This window comes from Sus scrofa, chromosome 10 (assembly GCF_054392235.1).
Source record: "Sus scrofa isolate SSC_HxYL_T2T_F1_AM1 chromosome 10, Sscrofa_HxYL_maternal_Yorkshire_Landrace_v2.0, whole genome shotgun sequence".
NCBI lineage: Eukaryota > Metazoa > Chordata > Mammalia > Artiodactyla > Suidae > Sus > Sus scrofa.
Genome location: NC_139392.1, coordinates 39,000,001 through 39,017,500, shown reverse-complemented (window position 1 = coordinate 39,017,500; position 17,500 = coordinate 39,000,001).

The window sequence follows — 17,500 nt, the reverse complement described above, 5'->3', positions numbered from 1 at the left end:
GAGGGGCACGCGGCAGGGGGTGGGGGGTGGCAGAAGGCCACCCCTCGACCACACGCAACGACACCGGCGGACAGGCGGGGCAAGGAAGCGGCGGCGGGCACGGAGCGGGGCCGCAGCGGGCCCAGGAAAGCGAGACGCACCAGGACGCCGGTCCGGGGGTCGGCAGATGGGGACCAGACAGACGGGAGGTCAGACAGACGAGCGGGAGCGAGGAGGGCGAACGTGGGAGCGGCCGGCATCGAGAGAGATGCCACAAAGGGACGGTGGCGGAGGGGGCGGCCGCAGGCCTCCAACGAGGTGGGGGGGGGCCACGGGGACCATCCCCAAAAACCAGATGCGAGTCGGCTGCCAGGGCACGACACGGGGTCTCACCGCCAGAGGCCTCCAGCACAACGGCGGTCCCGCCGCAACACCCAGGACGCCGACTGGCCTCCCCCTCAACCCCTGGGGGCCCCCCCCTCGCGGGGGCCCCACGACCGCCACCGACGACACCGACGAGCCACAGCCGGCCCCGTGGAAACAAGTCTCCCAAGGCACCTACCGACGACCACCCCCCACACCCCACACGCACCCGCCGTGCCCAACCCTCTTCCCCCACCCCCCCGCGCACAGGGGGACACCCGAGAAGCACATCACCCAGGGACACCCGCCCGGCCACGGCGGCCAGGGGGTGACACCCACACGAGGTGAGGCCATTTCAGGTCCCCGGTTGACACGGGGGCGGGAGGGAGAGAGACATGGCACAGGCAAGGCAGGGCGGTCACCTGTTCGGGGCAGGGGGAGGGCCGGCAGCACCGGGGAAGGGCGGCAATGCACACGGGGCAAGGGCTGTGAGGCAGGGACGCGGGTGCCTGCCCAGGGAGAGGAGAAAGGACCCAGGCACGCCAGGCAAACCAGCACGGGGTCACACCACCACACACACGAGGGCAGTCCCATGACACCTGGGACACCAGGCGGCCTCAGTCGCCCCAGAGCACTCCACGACCCGGCCCCACCACCAGGGCCCCATGTGCAAAGGCTTCCCCCCCCCTGCCACGTGGGGGGGGGGCTCGTCCGCCTCATCTCACCCATCCGTCCATCTTTCCACCCTCATCTCATCCGTCCTTCACCTAGTCCACCCTCCAGGGCCTGACGCCTGGGGGAAACGCTCCTGAGCGAGGCGGCCCGAACCATGCTCGCTCACCACCTCCACACCACCAGCTGCGACCCCAGGCGAGTGCGGGAAGAACCGACAGGCGGCTCGCAGCGGGGGAGGCAGGGGCAGAGGCCGCCGGGGGACGGGGCGCATCCCCCTCCTCCACTTCCCCTTCCAAGGGGAGGGGCACCACGTGCCCACGCAGCACACAGCCCGGCGCTGGATGCCAAAACCCGGCCCGGCCCGGCGTGACCCTCCCCCAACTCGGAGGGGGGAGGTACAGGCCGCATTAGGCAAAAGAGCAGCGCTTGGCCCCCACCGCGGGGGCCAGCGCACCCCTCGCGCGAGGGCGGCTCTTGCCCACACGCTGTGGCAAGTAGCACCGGCAGCTACTGCCTTGCACACTTCAGAGGGGCGGCGGCTGGGGGGTCCAGGTACCCCAAGGCCCCCCTCTCAGATCGCTAGAGAAGGCTTTCTCACCGAGGGCGCGTCGTGCCCCCCACACCATCGTTCGCCCCTTCGGGGACCCACGGGAGTGGGAACACTCCCAAAAAGTGGGAAGTCAGAAGGGGGGGGGTCTGCGGTATGGGTAAAGCACACAGCCCATGTGAGCGTCCACGGTCAGAGCCGGGAGAGCAAGAGTCTGTGCTGCCACCAGGCTTGCCTTTCAGACTTTTCCACGTGGGTGGAGGGGTGCCACGTCCGGAAAGCCAGACGGGGACCCCCCCTTCACATCTCCCGGCCCACCGCGGTCGCTCTCACGACCACATGCAGCCTTCCCGGTCAAGGGAGAAGCATGGGGCGTGCCGCTCAAGGGCCAAGGGCTGCCCTCACTGGCACACAGTGAGGGAGACCCATGACAAGGGGTCCACCTGAGCCCCTCCCGGGGAGGGGACACAAGCTTCCCCTGCCTTACCGTCTCGACCCCCTCCCCTGAGCTTTAGGAAGCTGCTCGTGGGGCACGCCACCACCACAGTGGGGACCCGAGGGGACTCACCGCTGGGAGAGGAAAACGACACCACCGCTCGGCCTCGGGCATCTGACAGGCAACCCGGAGTACTCCAGGGGCACCACAGAGGACCAGGGGAGGCACGCTCACGCACCCGCAGGGATGCGAAGCATGGCAGCGAGGGAGGCCTCCCCCCCACTTTGGGGAGGGACCGCTCGCAAGGCACACGCCAAGGCGGCAAAGCGAGAATGCCTGCTGCGTCCCAAAGGACCCAGGCCCCCCCCCCCCGACTGACACCCGAAGGCAGCAGGGCGGGAGACCAGAGGTCAGGCTGGAGGCCGCACCCCTGCCTTCCCCCACACCACCCGCAGGTGGGGGAGGAGCAGCGAGGGGCCCGCGACAGAATGAGAGGCGCGGCCCAGCTCACCATGAGCGGCCGTCCCTCATCTGGCGCGGCTTAAGCCCAAGCCCAGGAGAGCGCCACATCACCACATCGATCAGTCCTGGCAGAGCCAGGGAAGAGCCCAGAAGAGGGGAGGGAGGGCCAGCAAAGACAATCACCACGGGGGCCTGCTTCAGCTTCACCGGCACCCCCTCCTCCTCCTCCTCCTCCCCTTCCTCTCTCAGGGGAGAGACAGCGGCTGACAACCCCGGGAGGGAGAACGCCTGACACGTGGCACGGAGCCAACAGGGTGGGGTTGTCCCAGCCGAGCCGCCGGGTGCCCGCAGCAGGGAGGCACACAGGGTAGAAGACCCCACAGGGCCACGCGCCCTGCCGCCCTCGGGTCAGCCAGAGACCGGAGGAGACACCGCAGCACGGGCCAGCTGGATGCACAAGTGAGAGCCGGCGCACAGGCCCAGGCGAGCGGCCCCCACGCGGGGTGCAAAGGGCAGGGTCAGGCCTTGGACAGCAGCCGAAAGCCCAAAGCCCCCCACGTGCATCCAGAGGCCCAAGGTCTCCAGCGACAGGCGCTGAAGAGGATCGTGTCAGCATCTACCTGGTGACAGAAAAGGCGTATTTCGGCCGCGAAAAATGTCCATGCCCAGCAGCGGGGCCCACCCACAGGACGTGGGGGTATCCCCGGAACCCCCATCCGGACACTTGTCCCCCAGCCCTGCCCTAGAGTCGCCAGACCCAGCGCTCTCAGAGCCATCTGGTCGACCCGGGGAGCGTGACCGCAAGGAAGGGACAGGGACATGAAGGAGGTGGAGCCGGCCGGCCAGCCGGGGAAGCCCTTCCCGGCTTGCCCACGCGGGCAGGTATCGGTCTGTCCGGAGCTCCAGACGGGGACTTGGCTCCCCCAAAATCCAGGACACACCATCCAGCTCAGGCCGGTCCCCACCTCCCGACCGATCGACCGACCGACAGGGAAACACTCCGAGGGCGGGGGGCGGGAAATGAGAGCGTGGGAAACGAAGTCTTGTCCAACGACCGGGACCCTACATGGGCACGCCTCAGGCCCAGGTGCACCCTTCCCGGCCACACCCGGGAGCAGGGGGCCGGCGGGGTACCGTCCACCGTCTCCGGATCCATCAGGACTTGGAAAAAAAAATGTTTCCACGGAGGCGCCTCCGACGAACGGACCCCGCGAAGGAAGGCGCCGGGGCCCGAGCCACCCTTTCCGCTCCACCCCTCACGTCTTGTGCCGGTCTAGACCTCGTGAGTACGACTCCGCACGGGCCGGCGGTAGCCATCAGTCGGGGGGCAGGCGGGGAGGGGCCCATGCCGGCATGACGACCGGGAAACAAGCGTGCCGGCCACCGAGCCTGTCGCGCCCTCCAACGCCCTCAGCGCACAACCCGGGCCGCTCCTCACTTCGGGGATGAGAGGCTGGAGGGACCGCAGGCGGGAGTCATTCACGCTCCAAAGGGCGACCCGGGACAAGGCCAGGCCACCCGAGCACAGGCAGTCCCGGGCGCCGCACACCCTCTCCCCTCGCTAGGGAGGCGGCCCGGCCCAGGCCTGGTCGGTCCCCGGGGCCGGAGCGGCAAGAGCGGATGCTGGTCGACCCGGCCAGGCGGCCCCAGAGCCTGCCTGGGGAGCGCGGTGACAGTCACTCCCTCACAGGCCTGCAGGCCCAATCTCCGGTGAGAGAGGGACACTCCCAGGCCTCTGAGCCACCGGAGCTGTCGCCGCCAGTGTCGCCAGCCTCCCGGAACTCTGACTCAGGCCGGATGGCTGAGTCACATCCCTCGCGAAGGTCCCCAAAGCTGCAGAGGGAAGGGACGATATAAAAGCGGACACTAGATGGCACGCGACAACCGCCACCAACGTCACCGGGACAGATCCGGAAGGCCGGCCGGCCGGCGGCGACACAACGACACAGCGCCGGCCACCCAAATGCCCGAGCTCTTCCCGGGGCCGAGGCGCCAGGCGTCCTGCACGACCGCGAAGCTTGCCTCGCGGAGCTGCCTCCTGGCAAGGCACTGCGTGGCGTGATGGCAGCAGATGGAAAGAGGGGGGCGGCGGCGGCGGCGGCGGCGGCGGCGGCGGCGGCGGCGGCGGGGAAGGAGCTGGGAAGAGGTTCTCGCTGTTGCCTAGAAGGAGCCGCGCTCGCTCCCCCAAGCATGTCCCTTCCTGGGCTTGGGAATTCCAGAGAGAAGCCGGCGCGGTGAGGGTGGCACTAGCGAGAGAGATCTCAGGTTCCCCTCCACCTTCTCTTCTCTCCCCCACCCCCACCCCACCTCCCTGCACGGAGCTGGAGGAGGGAGGGAGAGAGGGAGGGTGGGAGGGTAGGCGGGGACTGGCAAAAACGAAACCGGGCAAGCTCTCGGAGAACGACAACGCAGGAGTCGGTTTACCTGCCACCCTTACCGACGGAGACGGTCTGTCAAAAGCAGACAAGCAAAGCCCAGAAGCTTAGGAAGGGAGAGAAGGATACAGTCGATCCTAGGAAAGTGGAAATGAAAATCTCTCTCTGCATAGACTGAGACAAAGTCCAAAGAGAACAAATGGCTGCCTGGGGCAAATGCTCTGGTGGTCAGGTCATAGAAACATGGATTTCAGCATGACTGACCAACCACAATGGAGGGAAAGTACAACGCAACACTATGAGTGTGTGTGTGTGTTGGGGGGGGGGGGTGAACTGAAATCTCATCCAAAACAAAACAAAACAAAACAAAAAAAGGAAAACAACCCCCCCCCAAAAAAAACCCAAAAAACAACAACAGAAGAAGAAGAAGAAGAAGGAAGCCCACGACCAACAGGGTCAAGGCTCCTGCTTTCTCAACGCGGTGGCTCTGGTTGCCCCTGTGTGGTGCAGGTTCCATCTCTGCCTCAGGAAAAACTTCCACTTGCTGCCCGTGGGTGTGGCCAAAAAGTAAAACATAAAGCTGAAACGGGAGGGAGAGGGGGTGGAGAAAACCCGAAACAAACAATAAACTTTGCAAGTCTCAGGATTGCCATCCTGGGGTAGTGGAAACAAATCCGACCAGGAACCATGAGGTTGCAGGTTTGATCCCTGGCTCACTTGTTGGGTTAAGGATCTGGCATTGCCGTGAGCTGTGGTGTCCGTCACAGACGCGGCTCGGATCCCGCGTGGCTGTGCCTGTGGTGTAGGCCGGCAGGTAAGGCTCCGAATTGACCCCTAGCCTGGGAACCTCCATGTGCTGCGGGTGTGGCTCCCCCCCAAAAAAAACCAGAAAGAGAGAGAGAGAGAGAGAGAGAGAGAGAAAGAAAGAAAGAAAGAAAGAAAGAAAGAAAGAAAGAAAGAAAGAAAGAAAGAAAGAAAGAGAAAGAAAGAAAGGAAGGAAAGAGAAAGATAGAGAGAGAGAAAGAAAGAAAGAAAGAAAGAAAGAAAGAAAGAAAGAAAGAAAGAAAGAAAGAAAGAAAGAAAGAAAAAGAAAGGAGAAAGAAAGGAAGAAAGGAAGGAAGGAAAGAGAAAGAAAGAAAGAAAAGAAAAAGAAAGAGAGAGAGAGAAAAGAAAGAAAGGAAGAAAGGAAGGAAGGAAAGAAAAAGAAGGAAAAAGAAATCCATCTTGGAGTTCCCGCTGTGCCTAGGTCACAGCTGAGCCTCAAGTTCGATCCCTGGCACAGGAAAGGCAGTGCAGCAGGAAAAAAAAAAAAAAAAAAAAAAAAGAACAACTCCATCTTGCTGGTTGGGCAGGGGAGATGCAATTGCCGGATGACATTCCACAACTCTGCCAAACTGGCAAAACCACGACGCACTTAGTACAGGAGTCATTGAAGACATGGATGTGAAAGCATCTTCTTGCTATCGATTCATTTCCCACAATCCCAGGAAGAGCCATTGGAACAGGGCTCCCATTCCTGGCACGATATCTTTTCTAGGTGTGGGTGGATGCATCTTTTCTCATGGTTGTTTTCCTTTTGACCAAACTTAACTTCAGCCTCCACCATGTCATCTTTTGGGCTCTCAAGCCTGCCATGAGAATATGGTCACCAAAGTCCTCGCCCAGAGGCACCTTTGCCCAGCACCAGTGCCGCCGTCTCCCCCCACCTCCTCCTCCTCCTCCTCCTCCTCCAACCCCCGCCAAGCACCCCACCCCCCACCCCGCTTTGTATTGTTCAGCTGTCTTGCACTGGTCTCTCACACGGTGGCGGTGTGGTCCTACGCATGTCTCCCAACCACATTCAAGTGGACTTCCGGGATCATCATTTTCTGTTTCCTAACTGCACTTTCGTCGTTCTTAGGAGGTTTGCTTCCCTCCCCGCCTCCCCCCCACCCCCCGCGCGCGCGCGCGCGCCCACGCTTGGTGTTGAATCGGAGCTGCATCTGCTAGCCTGAGCCACAGCCACAGCAACGGCGGGATCCGAGCCACATCTGAGACCTTATGCCACAGCTCGCGGAAAAATGCCAGATCCTTAAACCCCTGAGCGAGGCCAGGGATCAAACCTGCCACCTCGTGATTCCTAGTCCGATTCGTTTCTGCCCCGCCATGACAGGAATTCCTTCCTGTGTTCTTTTGGGTCATGGTTGTTTCCAGCTCCACAGAATTCCTCCCCGTGCTCATGTGACATCTGGGATGTGGCGGGGGGCGGGCCGCAAGGTTTTGTTCCCCTACAGTCATGCCTTGAAAAAAGTCTTGTACAACGTTTCACAGTCCAGATCCAGAAGCTGAATCCGCAGCCGGTTCCATCTCATGAAACCGATCTCCCAGCCCAGGAAAACCAAAGGTCGTGGTTGGAGCCCGTGATAAACCCCAGGTCTGAGTCCCGAGCACTGCTGCTCAGGGAAGATTTCGAGGTGTCAGGGTCCAAGGATCCTCCTGGGCACTTGGAAATGTCTCCGATGTGTGCAGGCAGGCATGAGGATGAGAAGGGGCTAAAGAGGGGCAGAGGGTGGTGATCTCTTGTCGGTGGATGTCAAGGGTTGGCGCTTCCTTTTGTGGATCTCCCGGAAAAGTCAAATGTGGGAGAAAAACTGGACCCGTGAGTTCGAGGAGAGGGATGGCCAGAGAAAACCAGAAGAATTCCATCTGCCGACCATTGGGTAGGTAGGAGGGCAAAAACCGAAACCTCAAGCATGAGATGAACAGAACCACATGCTTCTAGCCATCCATAAACCCCGTAAGATAAGATCGTTTCTGCTGAGATACCCTCTCCCTCCCCCCACCCACCCAGGGCGAAGGATCCCTGGGTGGTGGCAGAGGGGTGGGCATGGAACTTCCACAGGCCCTGGGGACACACCCCACCCCACCCCCAAGAAACCCCTAGAAGCTTGGAATTCTGATGTCTGTGGTGTGATGACCATAAACACTGGCTTTTGTGCCATGTCTGCTAGAAGATATGGTTTCCATGACAAATAAAGTGATTTTTAGCAAGTTTTTCTCCACTTGAGATGTATTGAAAATACGTCTTCATTCAGGGGGAGGTAGGTGTAGGTGACAGACGTGGCCACTCAGCTCAGATCGGGTGATCTGGCAGGGCATAGCTCTGGCTGAGGTGCAGGCCAGCAGCTACAGCTCCGATTCTTCAACCCCTAGCCCAGGGAACTTCCATATCCCGAGGGTGCACTCCTAAAAAACAAAAAACAAAATGAACAACACACAAAGAGGGAGCATCTCATCGATGGCAGACCAAATTCCAATGTATATGTATATGTGTACATAGGTATGTACGTATGGATGTGTGTGTGTATGTGTATATTATCGAGAGAGAGAGAGAGAGAGAGAGAGAGAGAGAGAGGATTTTTTAGAGCCATAACTGTGGCATACGGAAGTTCCCAAACCAGGGGTCGAACCGGCATACATGGATACTAGTCGGGTTTGTTACCACTGAGCCACAACAGGAACTCCCCACATTCCAATATTTAATGAGAAAATACATTTTTGATGCTTTAGGCAACCCTGCAAACACCCTTATTTAAGTGACTGGACTTAACAAAAAGGAATCCCTAGCACCTAGTAACAGAGCAAAGATAAAGAAGCACAAGGCAGGAATTCCCGTTGTGGCTCGGTGGAAACGAACCCGACTAGCATTGACCCCTAACCTGGGAACCTACAAAATGGCACATGTGAAGCCCTAAAAGAAGACTACACACACACACACACACACACACACACACACACACACACACACACACACACACACACACACACACGGCACAGACAGATGCGAAAGGAAAAGAAAAGGAAGGAAAAAAGAAAAGGGAAGAAAGAGAGAAATGAACAGGCAGAACAAGCCATTGTGAATGATCTCTAGGGACAGGTATTTTTCTCCAAGCATAATTTTATTTTTCCCCAAGTGATACCAGACCTCTCTCTCTCTCTCTCTCACACACACACACACACACACACACACACACACACACACTCTCCCTCTCTCTCTCTCTTTGAAAAAATTTATGTATTTAGTGGAGTTCCCATTGTGACTCAGCAGGTAGGAATCTGAGTAGCATCCATGAGAGTGCTGGTTTGATCCCTGGCCTCGCTCAGTGGGTGAAAGATCTGGCATTGCCCTGAACTGTGGTGTAGGTTGCAGACACAGATCGGACCTGGTGTTGCTGTGTCTGTGGTGTAGGCCAGTGGCTCAAGCTCTGATTCCCTAGCCTGGGAACCTCCGTGTGCCGTGAGTGCCACCCGAAGAAAGCAAGGGGAAAAAAAAAAAAAAAAGAAACATAAAAACCTGGATTGGGGAGATCCCATTGTGGCTCATTGGTAACAAAGCTGAGGAGCACCCACGAGGATGCAGATTCGATCCTGGGGTGGGGGGGGGGGGTGCTGGTGCTGGTGGTGCTGAGGTGTGTGCGTGTGGGGTGATAAATAGGTTACCTCTGGCTTCTGGGGGGTGAGAGTCAGCATGCTTTTCCTGCACCTGCTGCTCCTGGGCAATTATTTAGTTTTGGTTTCTTGTTCCTTTGTTTTTGTGGTCCTGCATTGTGGTGAGTACTGGTGTAAGTGGCAGGTTCCTATTTGATCCGACATTTCTTTGGCTCTGGTGTCGGTTGACAGCCATGGTCATGACTGGTGGTGGTTGTTAAGTCTCCAGGAGTTCCACGCAACATTCTGATTGTCTTTCTTCCTTGGGCTTTGGCTGCAGCCTCCCCCCCCCCCCTCCCCCCATCATATGGAGGTTCCCGGGCTAGGGGCCGAATCAGACCTACAACTGCTGGGGTGTATGCCACAGTCACAAGCACCATCAGATCCAAGCTGCGTCTGCAACCTACACCGCAGCGCAAGGTGATGCCACCAGATCCTAAACCCACTGTGGAAGGCCTGGGATCGAACCTGCAACCTCATGGTTCCTGGTTGGATTCCTTTCCACTATTCCACGACGGGAACTCCTGGGCTTTGGCTTTTGACAGGTGGAGGGACACAGCTTTCTGAAACGGTGGGGCCAGGGCAAGGCATAGAAACATAAGATGGATGTGAGCCTGCGCCTATTCTTTTCTCGTGTGCTGGGAAGATAAGGTGGCTCTTGCCAGCTGGGATTTCATTTCCCCACAAACGATCAGGCTCTTAAGGTATCAGGCAGGGAAGAGGGAGAGTCAGAGTTCCCATTGTGGCTCAGTGGTTAATGAATCTGACTAGGAACCATGAGGTTGCAGGTTCCATCCCTGGCCTTGCTCAGTGGGTTAAGGATCCAGCATTGCCGTGAGCTGTGGTGCAGGTTGCAGACGTGGCTCAGATCCCGCGTTGCTGTGGGTCTGGTGCAGGCCAGCGGCTACAGCTCCGATTGGACCCCTGGCAGGGGAACTTCCATATGCCGCAGGAGCGGCCCTAGAAAAGGCAAAAAGCCGAAGGAAGGGGGGGGGGGGGGGACAGAAGAAGAGTGAGAATCAGGGTCGGAAGAACATGGGGAAATCGGTGCTAGGTGCCTGGGTGTGTGAGTTCACACGGAATGCTAGCCCAGACCCCTGGCCAGCCACATTTGGGGTATCTATCAACTTGACTCTCCACTCTCCAGCTCACCTGGGTGGTGCTGCCCTGCCCTGCCCTGCTCATGTAAGACCTGGCTCCTCCAGGGATGGCTTTGCACCAGAGGGAGACGGGGCAAAGTCACTGAGCTTAAGGTAATTTCTCCAAGAGAGACTCTGGGAGAAGGAGACCAGCTGGATTTCTGTGTGTTCATTTTTCTTCCTGTCTGCTTGTTTGGTGCAGGCCAGTCCATGTGCCGAGACATTCAGAAACTCTGTACTAGCTGAGACTCAGACCTTGTTCCGAAATAAGCAAAGGGACTTTGAGCTGGGATCACTCCCTGACAAGTAGCTAGCAAAGAAGTTTCCCTTAGCTCTCAGGCCCCATCCCTGCCCTCAGGCGGGTGGGTGTGGGGAGGGGGTGGGGGGGGAGGGGAGGGGCTCGTTCAGGCAGGCAGGCAAGCAGGCAGGCAGGCAGGCAGGCAGGCAGGCAGGCAGGCATGCAGGCAGGCGCTGGTTCATTAGTCCCGCACCCCCCCACTCCCGGCCCCAGCTGCCCGCCCCACCCCCCACCCCCGGCCGCCATCCCTGCTGCGCCGCCTCTCGCTTCCCAAATCGCCTGGACTCACGCCCGGGAAGGGGGGGAGGGGAGATCAGGAAGATCCAGGCCTCAGGGCCTGGGTTCAATCACTTCATTCAAATGCAGAAACTCTCCAGTCAAGTCAGAGGTGGTGACTTTTCCTGGAGCTTCTCTTTAGGGAAAGTGTTTTTTTTCCCCCCTTTCCCCAATTTCCCTACCCTCAGGCTGCCCCTCGCAGACTGCATGGAGGGGGGTGGGGGAGGATGTGTGCACGAAACTCGCCTCGTGTCAGGCCAAAGGAGCCCCCGCCATTTCCCAACCCGGGAAACCCCGCAAAACTTCTGGAGCATGTTGGCCTTGGTGTGGGAATGGACATCTTCACTTGCCATCTTCCTTTGCACGAGGAGGAGATTTTCATCTCCTGCTGTCTGGGGGCCAGAAAGGAGGGCCAGAGTGTCCCTTTTGTGTGGGCCGGTCCTTAAGTCATTTTACCTCACAGGAATCACCCACATAGGGCATGGAGACACGTTTGGGGTCCGCCTCCTCCGAGACGTCCCGGGAAACTTCACGTGTGAAAAACTGTGCTGGGGAGGTCCCATCGTGGTGCAGAAGTGGAAATAAATGCAACTAGGAACCATGAGGTGGCAGGTTCCATGCTCAGCCTCGCTCACTGGGTTACGAATCCCACGTTGCCATGAGCTGTGGGTAGAGGAGAGTGAGAAGGAGAGGGAGGGAGAGGGAGGGAGAGATCCTCCATTTCATGGAACTGGTTTCCTTGTTTTGAGATGACGTCGCTTTGGTGAAACAGTTGTCAGATGGCCTCTCAAAAGGCGGTGATGTGGATGGGCTCCCCGAACCAGGCCCACAGAAACCAAAGGAACGAAGGGGTTAATCCTTGGAGCCAGAGTTCCCTCCTCTGAAACTGAAACCAAGCTCAAGCCCCGGAGTGCTGGTGTGTTGGAGCCAGAGACATTGTTACAGCTAAAAGCTACTTTGAAATAGTCTCCGTTAGGTTATGGCTTGCCTTGGCCCACGAACTTATGACTAATGACTACTGTCGAGTCAGAGTTGTAGTGAACCTGGTGTTTTCTCTACCCTTGAAACACTCCCTAAGGATTGCGACCCCCCCCCACCCCCCGCCCCACGCCCGCCCCGTGGATGAGCAATCTTCACTCCAGAGAGAAGGTCAAAATGCCATAACCCCAAAGACACTGGAAACATTCCATGGACCACCTGACTCCAGCCTTGATGACTTTGAAATGGTCTATCCTAATCTCCTATCCAGGGAGAAGAATGCAAGCACCCTGATGCTTCTAGACAGCTCCGCCACCCCCATGCCTACCATTAAGCTAAACCTATAGAACCCCTTGCTATCCCCTCTCAAGGGAGGACACAGTTTTGAGGTCCTTAGCCTGCTGTGGCCTCCTTAGCCTGGCAAAGCAATAAAGCTGTTCTTTATGCTTCACCCCAAAACTCTGTCTCTGAGACTTAATTGGAGCTGGAGTACCAAGGCCGGTTTGGGCTGCCAACCTTTCCTGGAACTTTCAAACTGTTACATATGAAGAACGGAGCCGGTGACTCTGTGTGTGTGTGCGTGTGCGTGTGAGAGAGACACAGAGAGACAGACAGAGACAGTGAGTGAGACAGAGGGAAGAGAGAGGGAGAGGGGAAAGTCCCTTCAGTCTTTTGTTTTGTCGGTTTGTTTGTTTGTTTGTTTGTTTTGTCTTTTTGCCATTTCTTGGGCCGCTCCCATGGCATATGGAGGTTCCCAGGCTAGGGGTCGAATCGGAGCCATAGCTGCCAGCCTACGCCAGAGCCACAGCAACGTGGGATCCGAGCCGTGTCTGCGACCGACACCACAGCTCACGGCAACGCTGGATCCTTAACCCACTGAGTGAGGGCAGGGATCGAACCCGCAACCTCACGGTTCCTAGTCGGATTCGTTAACCACGGAGCCATGACGGGAACGCCCCTTCAGTCTTTTGAAAGGCCCCTCTGAGAATGCCGTCAGGTGTTGGGGCCAACTTTCCGAGGGGCTCTTAGAGAAATGAACACAGGGTGATGGTTTCACTCTCAGAGACACTCTCAGAGACCATTTCTCTGATGTGTTCATCGAGGGACTCCACTAGCTTCCGTTTTCAGGGCCTCGGGACAAGCGATACGTGTTCTCATCCACAAGGATGCCAGGTCCAAAGGGTGGGAGAAAATGGGAAACGCTCATGAAGAGAGTTGTAGCCAGAGATGGAAGGCAACTGGAAAAACTTCAGGATCCAGTCCAGTTTTCCAGCCACTGAGTTTCTGACTTCTGGAAGGATTTGGGTAGGGAGGAAAAGGTCAAGGATTCTCCATCCCTCTGACAGAGGTATAAGTTACAAAGTAGATGTACATCTTTTGAGAAAGAAACGAACAAACAAAGAAACAAACAAACAAACAATTTTTGTCCCTTTGTCTTTATCAGGAAAAGTGAAAGATGGAGAGAGGGAGGGAGGGTGGGTTGGATGGATGGATTTGGGGGGCGGGGAGAAGATTCTTAGATCCTAATGACCCAATGCTTTCTCTAGTCCTGGGCCTTTAGGTAGGTGATATATCTATATCTATATCTGTATATCTATATCTATCTGTATACACACACACACAGACACACACAGACACACGCACACACACACACACACACACACACACACACACAGACACACACACACACACACAGACACACACACGTAGTTATTTTCTGTTTCTAGGGCTGCACCCATGGCACATGGAGGTTCCCAGGCTAGGGGTCCAATCGGAGCCGTAGCCACCGGCCTACACCAGAGCCAGCACAACGCGGGATCCGAGCCCTGTCTGCGACCTACACCAGAGCTCACGGCAACACCCGATCCTGAACCCAACGAGCGAGGCCAGGGATCGAACCCGCACCCTCAGGCCTCCTAGTCGGATTCGTCCAGCCATGACGGGAACTCCTACATATGTATATAGTATGCATATAGTATATCTTTTTTTAACGCCCACGCCCCAGCCCTATGGAAGTTCCCAGACTCACGGTCGAATCAGAACTGTAGCTGCGGGCCTACCCCACCGCCACAGCAACACGGGATCCTTAACCCACCAAGCGAGGCCAGGGGAGGGATCGAACCCACATCCTCACGGATCCTAGTCGGGTTCATTACCGCTGAGCCCTGATGGGAACTGCAGGGGACATCTTCTTTTTTTTTTTTTTTTTTTTTTTTAAGATGTAAGTTTGTTGTGGTTGTTGGTTGTTGTTGTTGCTTTAGCTCGGCGTACAGTGGGCTTGCTTACAATGTTGTGTTCGTTTCAGGTGTACAGTCAAGGGGATTCAGTGATCCATCTACATCCATCTATCCCTCCGTTCTTTCTTTTTCAGCGTCTTTTCCCCTCTAGGTGATTCCAGAATATTGGGCCATTCCTTCCTTGTTGGTGGGAACACCAGCGTGAAAAAAAACCATCACGGGGGAGTTCCTGTCGTGGCACCATGGAAGCGCATCCGACGAGGAACCTTTGCAGGGAAGGGTGTGGGTTCGATCCCTGGCCTCGCTCAGGGGGGCGGTAAGGATCCGGCAGGCAGTGCCGTGAGCTGTGGTGTCGGTCGCAGACGCGGCTCGGATCCCACATGGCTGTGCCTGTGGCGTAGGCCAGCAGCCGTAGCTCCGATTCAACCCCTCGCTTGGGAACTTCCATATGCCACGAGGGCAGCCCTAAAAAGCAGAGGGGGAAAAAGAAATCATGAGGGCGGGGGAGAGGGATCCATGAGGAGGATGGGATGAACATATACACACACGAGTCTCTATCCAATAGATGACGAACAGGGACCCCTACGCCACCTTCTGGAATCCAAACGCCAAAACCACAAAGCAGAGTTCCCGCCATGGCGCAGTGGAAATGAATCCGACCAGGAACCATGAGGTTGCAGGTTCGATCCCTGTCCACCTCGCTCAGTGGGTAAAGGATCCAGTGTTGCCGTGAGCTGTGGTGTTGGTCCCAGACGCGGCTCGGACCTGGCATTCCTGTTTCTGTGGTGTAGGAGGCCAGCAGCTAAAGCCTCCGATTCGATCCGTCATCTGGGAACCTCCATATGCCGTGGGTGTGGCCCTCAAAACACACACACACACACACACACACGCACACGCACACGCACACGCACGCGCACGCACGCACGCACACGCGCACGCACGCACACACACTCTGGAACCCCCTAAATGGGAGAAAACCGGACACAGTAGTTTTTTAGGGGTCCAGTCTCTGTGACAGGTGAGGATATCAGGCTTGCATCGAGGGAGGGAAGGCTTCACCCCACGCAGAAAACACACCCACCTACCCACCGACCCACCTTCCTTCCTTCCTTCCTTCCTTCATGAGAGAACAGTTGGATGACCCATCCTAAGTGTCGGTTGAATGAAGTCTAGTTACCAGGGTTCAGAGTGGGGGAGGGAGAGGGGTAGGAAGTCTGAAGCCTCTGGCGACTCTCCGAAATGTTCTCCCCCCAGGGTGACAGAGCCGGCAGGTCAGGCACTGCCTTCTCTAGAAACCTTCCTGCCCATGTCCAAGGGGGTGTGGGGGGTTGGGGGTGTGGGGCAGGGAGTGGGTCAGGGAGCCTGGAGAAACACAGACCACCAAGCGGCCATTCTCCCGTCGCCCCGACTGTTTGTTGAATGAACATAATGGACGTGATCCAAGTCTGCCACGCCGCCGCCGCCGCCGCCGCCGCCGCCGCCACCACCACTTTCTCCATCATCTCCCCCACCCTCTTGCCTGCAGCCATCTTTGAAAAGGCTGCTGTTGTCGCTGCCTTTGCATGAAAGTGAGTGAGGACCCCTCCCTAATACGGAGTGTTTCAGTCCCTGGTGTCTCTGACAGCTCGCTCATGTATTGGTTGTGAACCATCTTGCCTTGAGGATTTGGAGGATTCGTGAACATTGCAGGAGCCATGGGAGCAGTGAAGTCCTTATCGCCAACCCGACACCCCCCCCCCCCAAATTTCGTGGCAGGGAGCACACTTTTCTTTCACCCAAGAGATTTATTTCCTGCTTTCCGAAGAGAGAAGGAAAGGAGGGTCAGAATGGTCCTCTGGTGTCTGGTGTCCTGTCCCTTTCATTGCACACACTCCTAGTGCCACTGCGGGAGGCACGTTCGGGGCGCGGGGTGGGGTGGGGGGGGACCTGCTGCACGCACCCGCCCCTCACTTTCAAATGCGAAACTCAAGGAGGATGTGAATGTCCTTCACGCCACCGATCAGGTGAACGGGATGGCTTTCTAGGGAAATCCTGGTGTTTCCTTTCACTGCCATGACGAACACCCAGAAACAACCCTGTAAGTTCATACAACTTTGTCAGTCAACTGTATTCCAATAAAATGAAAAAGCAAGACACAGACACACCCAGACACACACACCCACACGCACACACACACGCGCGCACACACACGCACCCCAACCCAGAACCAAACACCCTCTCCTGAAATGGGGGGGGCGGGCCCACCGGAGAATGAGCAAGAGAATTCCAGAGTCGGTAGGAAAGTGTCATCTGCAGCGGTGTGAGAAACCCCAAGCTCTTTTCTTCCTGTCAAGGTGAATAAACTTTGTTAATGGGAGTGGGTGCCCTCAGTGTGCCCTCCGAGAGGAAAGGCAGGGAGCATTTTCTCCCTGAAGAGCTTAGTGCTGTCATAGCACTGACGGACAGGATGAACGATCGGTGAGAGGTGGCAGCAGCAGTGGTGGCCGCCTGCACTGCCTGGGCGGATTGGAAACATAGACGAGCCACCAAGACTGCGTGTGACACCCCCGTGCCGCCCCCCCCCCCCCCCCCCCCGTCTGTACAGTGACAAGAGTCCTTTGGGGGAAAAGGGGGGGTGGGTGCTCTTCCAGTGTGTCTGTCTGCATTCATCAGGTGTGGGAGAGAAGACAGATGTTTGTTTCCACTATCGTTCGGAGGACTTGCCCAAGAGTACCACGTGCCCCCAAAAGATAGCACCGGAAGAGAGATGCACGAGGTTTCTGAATGCATGCCGTGGGTGCTCCAGGCTGCCTCCAGGCCGCCCCCTCGCCCTCCCCCTCGCCCTCCCCCTCCCCCTTGCCAGAGGCAGACGTTCCTTGAAACAGCTGGCTTTGAACTTGGGCTTCTAGAGGAAGGTTTTTCTCCTGCTTTCAAGACGGGAAGAAGAGGGTGTCCGTCTCACATCCGTCCTTTCCGGGGGGGGGGGGGGGACCCGCTTTGGTGTGCTTGTGAGGGAGAGAGACAGAGACAGACAGGGAGGGACGGAGGATAGGCAGACAGTGAGAGGCAGAATCAGAGGGAGAAAGAGGAGGAGGGGAGAGAGACAGAGAAAGTGAAACAGAGCTAGGTATAGAGGACGCTGTGGCTGGGTCGTATTCTGCGTGTTCTCAGTGAAGTCGTCCTAAGGCCTCTGGAGGTCCAGATCACTGCTTGGGGCCGGAAGTCTGTCTGCCCTTCCCTACCCATCTGAAGAGCTGTGGTTTGGGCTTTCCAGCCGGGAACCCCTCTT